The sequence below is a fragment of the Bombyx mandarina genome, chromosome 08 (genome assembly GCF_030267445.1).
Source record: "Bombyx mandarina strain Sakado chromosome 08, ASM3026744v2".
In the NCBI taxonomy this organism is placed as follows: Eukaryota; Metazoa; Arthropoda; class Insecta; order Lepidoptera; family Bombycidae; genus Bombyx; species Bombyx mandarina.
In genome coordinates this window covers 14,242,395-14,252,432 of record NC_143215.1, presented here as the reverse complement: position 1 = coordinate 14,252,432, position 10,038 = coordinate 14,242,395, and positions in this window count along the sequence as shown.

The following is a 10,038-nucleotide window of genomic DNA, read 5'->3' as shown; positions in this document are numbered from 1 at the left end:
ATGTTTTTGTCGAATGCTAATTACGATACGATAATATTTGGACGCGTTATGAGGAAGCACGGATTTGTTTTGGAAGCTATGCGATTTTGTTTGATGAGTAATACAAATATTTCGATTGTAGCTAGTACTATGCAATTTAGTGTTCTAACTTGGGCCTTTGTGTAACTAGCGCTCGCAACGTGATATTTTACTACGATTACTTACGAGAGAATGCAAACATAAATCTTACCTACCAATTTCAGATGAAAATTTAAATTTTACGGTTCTATTCTTAAAACTGATTTGTTTGTTTTCATTGCTGGTGTCGTAAGAGAGATAAGCATACAGCCTATCTTGGAGTAAAGGGTTATCTCAGCATATAAGCATAGTGTTTAACGCAGGCACACCTAACGATTTCCAAATTTGAAACTAATTATTTATATCTATATGCATTTAGTTAGTTATTTCTCTCAACGTGAGAACCACCGTCGTTACCATGTACAATAAATAGTAGTTAAAAAAAAACTATAAAACAACTATATTTTTAGTTCGATTTTCTATAAAAGCGTGCTTTTTTAGTTCTTATTAAACTTTTTTTTTAAATATTATTTTAAGTAGCGTTATCTATCGTAAATTATTCATTAATGTACAATTCACGCAAATACAGTTTTTTGCTAATTAAAAAAAAGAAGGCGTTCAAATGAATTTCTTGTTTTGACTGTCGAAAGTAATTAACAGGTCTAACTGTTTATAATATTGTATTGCCTTTTTTTACCTATGCTGATAGCCTTGAGAGGCTATATCTGCGTTACCCTAGCGTGTAGGTGAGCTCACGGGGCTCAAACCGGAGTGTTGCTAACACTGGCCCTAGCAAGAGCAGTGCTTCAGTGCTGCAGAATCTATCACCGGATCGGAAACGCGACCCACTGAAAAAATCCGGCGAGAAATTCAGTGGGCTTGAATTGTCATCGGTCCTTGATAAGTACGCCAAATTTCAAGTAAATCCGACGTTTTGAAGGCGATCTAAATCATATTCAAATATTCCGTTACATACTAACATAGATACTAACATGCGTATGAAGCTAATAAAAGCGTATTATAAATGTCATTCCGGACAAGGTTGCTGGAAGACATTGCTCTAAGCGACAACTCAGATTGGAGCAGTAGCTCGAATTTTCTTTACCCATTTTTTGTGTGAATTTGCGGTGCTACAACCAAGAATTATCTGCTTCTCTAGCGAGTTCGTCTTGTTAGGTGAAAGTTCTGGGTCAGAAGTACAGCGAGCCTTTACGCAACAATGTGAAGAGCGTGGAAAGTTGAACACAATAGGGGCATCTGGGAATGTTTTCATTCATGAACATATTTTCGGAGATAAAGTTACATAAAATACTCATGTTACGTCAAAAATCCCTAAAACATAAGCCAAATGCTATAAGGCAAAAAAAAAATTTTTTTTAGTGAGGGTTCGAGATCTTTTTCTTACAGAGTTAGCATGTTCATCTAATTTTATTTAAGTAAAAGTGTTTGTATCTATAAATAATATGTATGTTATATACACATGTGTTTAAGTAATATCACCTTCACACTACACCTGCCAAGGTTCACCTCTGCTCTCCCCTAAGGTAGACTGTCAGAGAATGCCTATGGCATTAAGTCCGCCTTTATACTGTCAAGTATATAAAGTTATAAATAAAATAAATAAATAAATAATACCGGTGACGGATCATATATGACGAAGCCGAGTAGGTTATCTACATTTAAAATATAATTTCTTCGTTAAAAGCGGTGTCGTTAATATTGCCAACATCCTTTTCCGTCGGTCATTCAATTGGTCAACCATAATGAATCAAATGCGGGTTTCATACAAGGCGGTCACCATTTTAATTTAATTATTTACGCTTGAAACATTTTGAAATTTACTACTTTTAACTACTAGTTTTAACGAGCAAATGTTGCAATAAGATGATGCTTCAACGAAACAATCTCTATAGTGCTTTTTCACCGAAGTGTTTAGTGCGAGTTTTTTAACATTCTCGATAGAGTAAAAGTTAACCCAAATTTGTATGCAGTTGGAACAGCGCCCCTAACGGCAAACGTAGGCGAAAGATCCAACTTCATACAAACTGTGAGTTAACTTTTACGCTATCGAGAACGTTAAAAAACTCGCACTAAGCACATTGAGCGTCAGATCCTAGGTGAAATAGAAATTAGAAACGGCAAGAAGGCGTGTAGCGATACGCAGAACGAACGCTTTTTAAACAATATTGGTTATAAAACACTCAATGTAAATTAAAATATAACAATATTTTTATTCCATTCGATTTTGGGTTAGACAACACAACCTTAGACAACACAGAACGCCGCGACTCACTTGAGATATGAGCTCTCAATTGCGCTGTATTTACAGCATCGGCTCTGTCCCTCAAACTGGAACAATTGATTCGCGGCAAAAACAGGCAGGTCTAGGATACCCACCCGTGTCAGATCATCGTTCAGCATCAGTAATAACGCAAATAATAAACGATCTAAGTTTGATGGTGTCGAAAAAACGAAGTTGTCCAGTCATCGTGAAAGTCTTTAGTCATGTGCGTGCTGTTTTTGAAGTTATTTTGAACCCTGACGCGTTTGCATCAGCCAACACGAACGCATCCGAGGCTCCACAGGGTACCGACTCTTAAGGCCATATAGTTGGTCTGGTTTTTAAAGCTAATTAAGGAAATTAATCTCGTTTTTGGGAGGGACCATAGACGATTTCTATGAGAAAATATAATTGTTTTATTTACCTATTAACAAAGACAGATTAAATAAAAGTGCCTTCTGAATTACGTAATTAGGTGACTCCGATTACGTATAGAGACACACCCGTCAAGCAATACGCTAAGTCAACATTGCTTTGTCGAATACTTTCGCTGCTTTTCCAATCACGAGGTCAAATTTTCGTTGCTTCTTCTCATCTAATTAAAACATTGGTAAAGCAACAAGAGCAGCGCGAGGAAATGGAAACAAAACTTTTGTAATTAGTACGTACCGTCAAACAGGACTCGCTGAGTGATGTTCAACTAAGAGCAACCAGTCGGAACATATTATGTAAAATAAATATCTCACTTTTTTAATTACTAAGATGGATGGAAGAGAAGCCTGGTGATGAATCGTTACCGGAGCCCACAGACCAGCCTAAGCCCCCCCACCCATTTTGCGACATGAGTTCCAAGTTTTTTAGTACTGTAAATACCAGACGTTGCATTAGGAAGGTTTCTTTTTATTACCATCCTTCAAAGGCATTCTATATAAGGTACTATATGAAGATACATTAAATTACTTCAAAAAGCTACAAACAAATTACAAATACATAGGGATCACAGAAGTAACGCGGCCACCGAACTAGATCATTGGCAAACCAATCATCATAAATTAAGAGTTATCGAAAGAGGTTTGCGGACACGGATGTAATATATATGCGACAACTAAGACAATCTGATGAAATTTTAGCTAAAGTAACTCTAGTAGGCATCGAATTTCTTTATTTATTTAAGAAAAATATGAAAATATTGTGGTTTCTTCTCTCATCTCTTTCTTGTGGTTGATCTTCGGTCTGATTGAGACTCCAGTTTAATGAAAATCATGATTTTAACTACATGGTTATAATAATGGCTTCCGAAATTATTATCTATACTAATATTATAAAGAGGAAAGATTTGTTTGTTTGTTTGTTTCGAATAGGCTCCGAAACTACTGGACCGATTTGAAAAATTCTTTTTCCATTAGAAGCCGACATTGTCCCTGATGAACATAGGCTACTTTTTTTAATTTTTATTTTATTTTTTATTTTTGTTTCATGTGTATTTTAATGTTTCCGGAGCGAAGCGAGGGCGGGTCGCTAGTATTTAATAATGATGGTTCAATGTGATGCCAAGTCAGTGCAAGTGTTGGCAAATATAATTACGGACGGCACTACGAAAAAGAAAAAAAATTCTGAATAAGATTTATTATGTGTTACGTTATATAAGTGTGTATGTATATATATGTAGTCTAATATATTATGTATTAGTGTTTTATTTTTATTTTTATTAAGTTCTTGTCTAGATTGTAAATTGTAAATTGTTTAGATTGTATTCTTCTACCCACTCATTTAAAGCTTTCCTTCGTTAAGAACGGTTAGCTGGTAGAAAACTCAATTGTTGAGTTAAGCTCGCCATTTTTTTATATCTTACGCAATTATTGTAATATTAACTGTGTGTACAATAAAGAATAAAGAAAGAAAGAAAGATAGTACGTAATCGTGTCGTGCTTATGTTCTAATGACGCTACCGTTTTATTTACTACTAGCTGACCCGGCAGACTTCGTAGTACCTCAATCGATAAATAAAATACCTAAACTTTTGTATAAAATAAACTTAAAACAAACAAAAAGAATCCGTCCGACGGGGGACACTCAAAGGAAAAACAAAATTGTTATTTTTATTTAATTCCGAGCATTTTCATATTTATCTACCTTTTAAATCTTCTCTGGAATTCCAAAAATAATTCAAGGCCAAAATTAGCCAAATCGGTCAAGCCATTCTCGAGTTTTAGTGAGACTAACGAACAGCAATTCATTTTTATATAATATATAGATTATTTACTATTACTATATAACGTCTATGGAAATAGCGAAGCAATATTCAGCAATGACCGTGAGTGGTTTAGCGTCTCGGCACATTCGTTCAACTCGCTTATTGTACAACTCAGTAAACATAAAAGTGTATTTTATTACAGAGAAAGTCAGCGAATCGAAATCGAAAGTAATTGTGGTTTTTAATTGGTTAACTGTAGCTTTAGTTTTTGTTATATTTAGCAATATAGTAGTGCACGTTGATTAGCGGCGCCTTTGAATTGAAGGGCCCATTATTATTAGTCGGGAGGTAACGACAGAGGGAAAATCTTGTACCTAGCGAGTGAAATTGCTGGGTAGACTATTATTTATCTGGAAATTAATCTTCTATGATAGAACACAAGATATTAGACACCACTCCCCTCCGAGACCGGAGGTCGTGTCATTTAGTTAGCGTTGTCAGTGCAGAGATTAGCTTGCAAATGCCGATGCAGCTCGAAGTCTGCGGCGAGCTCAGACTGAGCTTGAATGCTGCATCAGTGCCATAATAGTCCATGTGATGAAGAGCTTCTACGCCTGAGATGTGTAGCTACAAGGATTATTTGATTAGGTCATGGGCTGCGATGGTCTGAGCGAATTTTGGTAGTCGTTTTTATAGTTTGCGGAATACAGGATTCTGCGGAGTTCTATCGCGAAATATCATACGTTCCCGTTTGAAGAGTGAAAGGGTTCTGAAGGAAGGTATTTCCGTATTGCTTTGGTGAGGGAACTTCAATGAAGTTCAAGATTCACTTGGTGTTTAATAGTTCAAAGAATTAATGGAATAAATATCACCACAGACCTTAAGGTCGAAAATAACTGACAGTCACGTATAACTGGTATACCAATGCTCAAACTGGAACGTGTGACTGCTTGGCGACAGAAAAGATAATTTTACCTACACGTGCGAACTCATGTAACGCCCTACCACCATTAATTACGTAATGATGCGATTCCAAAATGGCGGAAGTCATAACATTTTTAAACTGCCCATTGCTTGATTTTCTTATGCTCGTATATTATCGATACACACCTTAAACCGATCGTTCTCGGTCAATTTTATGTGAATGCTTGTTAAGCCATAAGCCGTGATCGTTGCGTTCCTAACAACCAGTCGCGTGATGCGATTGCGAAGGTAATAAATCACGTCGGTCACGCTGTGTTCGAACGCAGTGTTTTTATCACGATCACCTGATGTCAAGTGATTGCAGGAGTGGACGTCAAAACGCGAATTCCACTACCCAGCGGTAGAAATAGGCAGCGTTGTGGCGCCTACTTATTCGGGTCACGATAAACCCTACCACTGGTAATAGAGGATCAGTTTGACGGCCTCATTAATAAATTAAATATATCGTCGCTGTCAAACTAAAATCTGCTATACGCAAAAACTCTATTTTGAATGAATGAGTAAAAACATTTTCGTATAAAATTTTATATGAAGCTGAATTTTTAAGAACTATATCAAATGAAAGCTATAGATAAATAAATATTAAAGCTATAGACACATAACAGTTTTTTTATACGGTAGGGTAGGGCTGTGAGCTATACGAAAAGGTCAAAAAGTAAAAATCTCAAAAAGTGCATTCTTTTTTCCAAGAATACATCATCGAAGTTATGTTGTTTTTGCATTGACACAGAACAAAAAAAAAGGAGTTAAACGAAGCGAATTTAGAATTTTAAAAACTAAGAAACTCTTGTATAGTGATTAAGAAGATTTTATGAGAAAACAGTTGGTTTTTCAAACAATGTATACTGCATATTCTACGTTACAAAGGTGAGGTTAGACAATTTTTCCAGGACGCGATACATGTTTGGTGTGATTACAAATATACCAGTATACACGTTGCGTGTTCGCGGAATTGTATCAAAGACGACCTAGTTTTTAAATGGCTTAACTCAACAAACCATTTACGAGGCGTTTTGCAATAAAAAAAACATTGATTTTTTAAAAATCAAATCTTAGTTTACGATAGCGGAAACTCTCTTTCGCGCCATTTTTTGTTTCGATTTTATTGATTTTTGACACAATACTCGTAATTTAAAAATATAACTAATATAATAATACAAATTTATTTATTGCTTAAATAGTTTCAAAAGATATAGAGATCAATTATGTACCTACATAATATTAAAAATTCACAAAATATTTTTTTAAGGGATTTTATGACCTAGTATTTAAGACCTTTAGGTCATGTCTTATTTTAATATTTTATATCCTTATTTTTATGAAAAATGATAATATGGAGTGAAATAAAACGAAATGAAATGAAGTCAAGATGATTAATTTGAGACATTAATGAACTAGGATGAAATATAATCTCAGTAAACTGGTGGTCATTTACTGAGTTTTTTTTCAGTCGACTTTTTGGAGGATCCCGAGAAGTTACGTCCAGCGGCTTTGTTTTCTTATGTTATCTAAGTCATGCGGTCCATGCCACCCATGATCGAACACTGTGGAGGAACGTCACATGTGGTCGCGATCCTCTGCAGTAAGGGAACTGTTATAACCCTAGTATGAATACTATTTGGCTGACAGCCCTAACCAAGCTGCACGATCAGCATTCCCAAGCTCTCCTGTTCCGTCCGCCTCGCGAGCGGCCAGTCTTCTGCCAACTCCCGACCTGAGCGGTCAAGTCTTCTCCTATCCTCCGACCTGAGCGGTCGACTCCCAATTCTAAATCAGTGCGCGTGACTGTCATCAGACCTCCATAACTTTGTATTTAATTTTTTTAAATCTAAGTAGCGAAACCCGCTATAACAGAACGAGGAAGACTGAATTGGCATTTTCAAATTTTTGATTGGCAAAGTATGCAGACGCGAACCTAAGTTATCGTACGGCTATTATAGCTTCGGGACATCAATATCAAGCTCCAGGGAGGACTCTGTTCCAATCACGTTCGAAGAAGGACCTCTAGAAACGTCTTAATAACGAAAACTGTTTGTTTATAAAACTTGTTTTTTATATTAAGATAACTTGTTTGATGTGTAAATAAGAATGAAATAAAACGAATATTAAACAAGTATTGCTTGATGTTTTCGAGATTTTTTTTAAACATTCTTTTCTTAAGGATGAACAAGCGTCGGTGAAATATAATCGGTTAACTTTTTTTATTATGAATGAGGGATTACTGTTTGGACAGAGACCTTTCCAGTTTCACTAGGACGACCGGTCAATTGTGTGGAATTATTAATAGAACTATACGTAGAAAGCAAAACCCCCCCCCCCCCACCGATAGGTACCGCCATCCTCCTATCTTCTGTCGCAAAGCCGTCATACAATCACCATTTAATACCAGGTGAACTATCCTTGTCTGGCCGTCAATGGCACGACCGCCATCGTTTTCGGTATTTCTCCACAAACTACTTCCAATAATTCCATAATGTTACTCTGATTTCGGCCTAATATCTACGTAACTATTTAGGACTAGTGATCCCTTAGTAGTCGAAATTCTACTATAAATAATTAAGATTATAAGTTTGATTTTCTTTACTTTTTTAATCACAGATTTTGCCAAGGCTTCACTATAGACAAATAATATAAAGATAAACAATTTTGAATTTGTAAAAATCTATTCTTAATTTGATCACAGACTTTAATGACAAAGAAAGGAGTATATATGCGTGTTGTGTCAAATACATGGTAGTGTGTGTAATGTTTTTTTATTGATCTAATGTATTTTAATGAATAATTAAAAAAAAATACATTCTGCACTCCTTCTCTATGTTCTCTATAAGTGTGGGAAATTTCATACCCGTTCGCCCAATTTTCGTAAAACCCCTTTTTACGAAAATTTACAAAGTTTTTGCTACACGTACCTATAAATTTAAAATATATAAAATGGGCATCCCAACTAAAAAAAAATCTCCAAAATATGCTTCGCAAGTCCCTAATGTATAAGGGTTTTTCCATAACAGCCACTACATAATAAACCACACTCCATTTTAGTTACTAGTAAGATATTTTTATTGCTTAGTCACGTTTATTAAGCTAGATTATCGTAGCTCATAAAGGCCTAAGGATATTACTATTTGTAAAGGTCGATCGAGTGGCCGTTGGCAGATTTCCCTTTGCTCCTATTAAAACCTATAGACGTTGACAAGTTTTTATTTATTAGAGTAGGTAATGGTTCACCTATTTAAAAAAAATTGTATGTGTTACAAATGCATTAAACAAATTAAACAAATAACCGTGGGTAATACCTTTACCTCATGTTACTTATTTATATTTAAATTTTATATTGAATTTCCATCGTCAACTTTTAATTATGTATGTTTTATAATTTTATATTAATCAAAAACAATTAAGTGAAAAAAGCCATTATTAATCTCGGCTTTAGACGACAATAATCTGTATTCTCAAAGACTTACCATTCGCCCCACCAGGCTTCCGTCTGACGAACCTATTAGGGGGCCTCTCATTCCGTCGCGGGGCTGCGGTGGTGGCCGGCCGTGTCTCGTTCCGTTTAGTGTATTTAGAATCTCCACGCTGAACCTTTTCGATGTCCACCTCAGGCTGTACGACTGGAGGTCTTGTCCGCCTCTGGAAGGTTCGTTTTGGCAGCTGCGAAAAAAATATGACGGTTAGTTTTTATTTTATTTTATTAGGCAATCTGTATCGATCTAAATTGACAGAAAACAAATCAAAATTCGATTTCAAGACAGATTTAACATTTTTAAATATAGCAATACTAACATTTGTAAGTTTAATATGAGTTACTAATATTATGATAACCGTAAAGAGAAAAATTAAATATTGACATTTTTTAAACATACTACGCTATAAAATTTTCTGTACATTTATTTACAAAAAATAAAATAATGTCACACGGTGTCAACGTTTCCATTGCGGTCGTGATTTCATACATTAAGAATGTTATATACCTATTCTGAGGATTGTGTTTGTAAATACAAACTTTTTGTACTTATAATCATACATAAATAATATTAAATTACATTTAATCGAATTAATTTAATAATGTTTGTTGTGTAAGCAATTATATCTTGTTAAAGCTGCATAAAGTATAATTTATCTTGGCATTATGAATTAGACGTTGATCAAAGTAATCTTTGATGTAAAATGGCGCGAAAATTCAACTTGTCTTCATTTCCTTTTTTTTTAAACTTTCAATAACTGACGCATAAAACATTTTGCTTACTAAAATTATTGGATTGAATTTATTACAAATTACTAGCTAGCTGTATATTGCCGCGGTTTGTTTTGAGTATAATTAACAACGAATTGCAAAGAAGGTCACAGTGCGTACGCCTGATTAGTAATACTTGAGAATGCAATGCTGAGCTTGGTTTAGTTGCGGTTTTAAAATTACCTGACATGAATACTAAATATAAATTAATTTATTTATTTAAAAAACATTACATTAGGAATAAGCGTAGGTATCAAAATACTTTTTTTTTTAATTATCGATCGC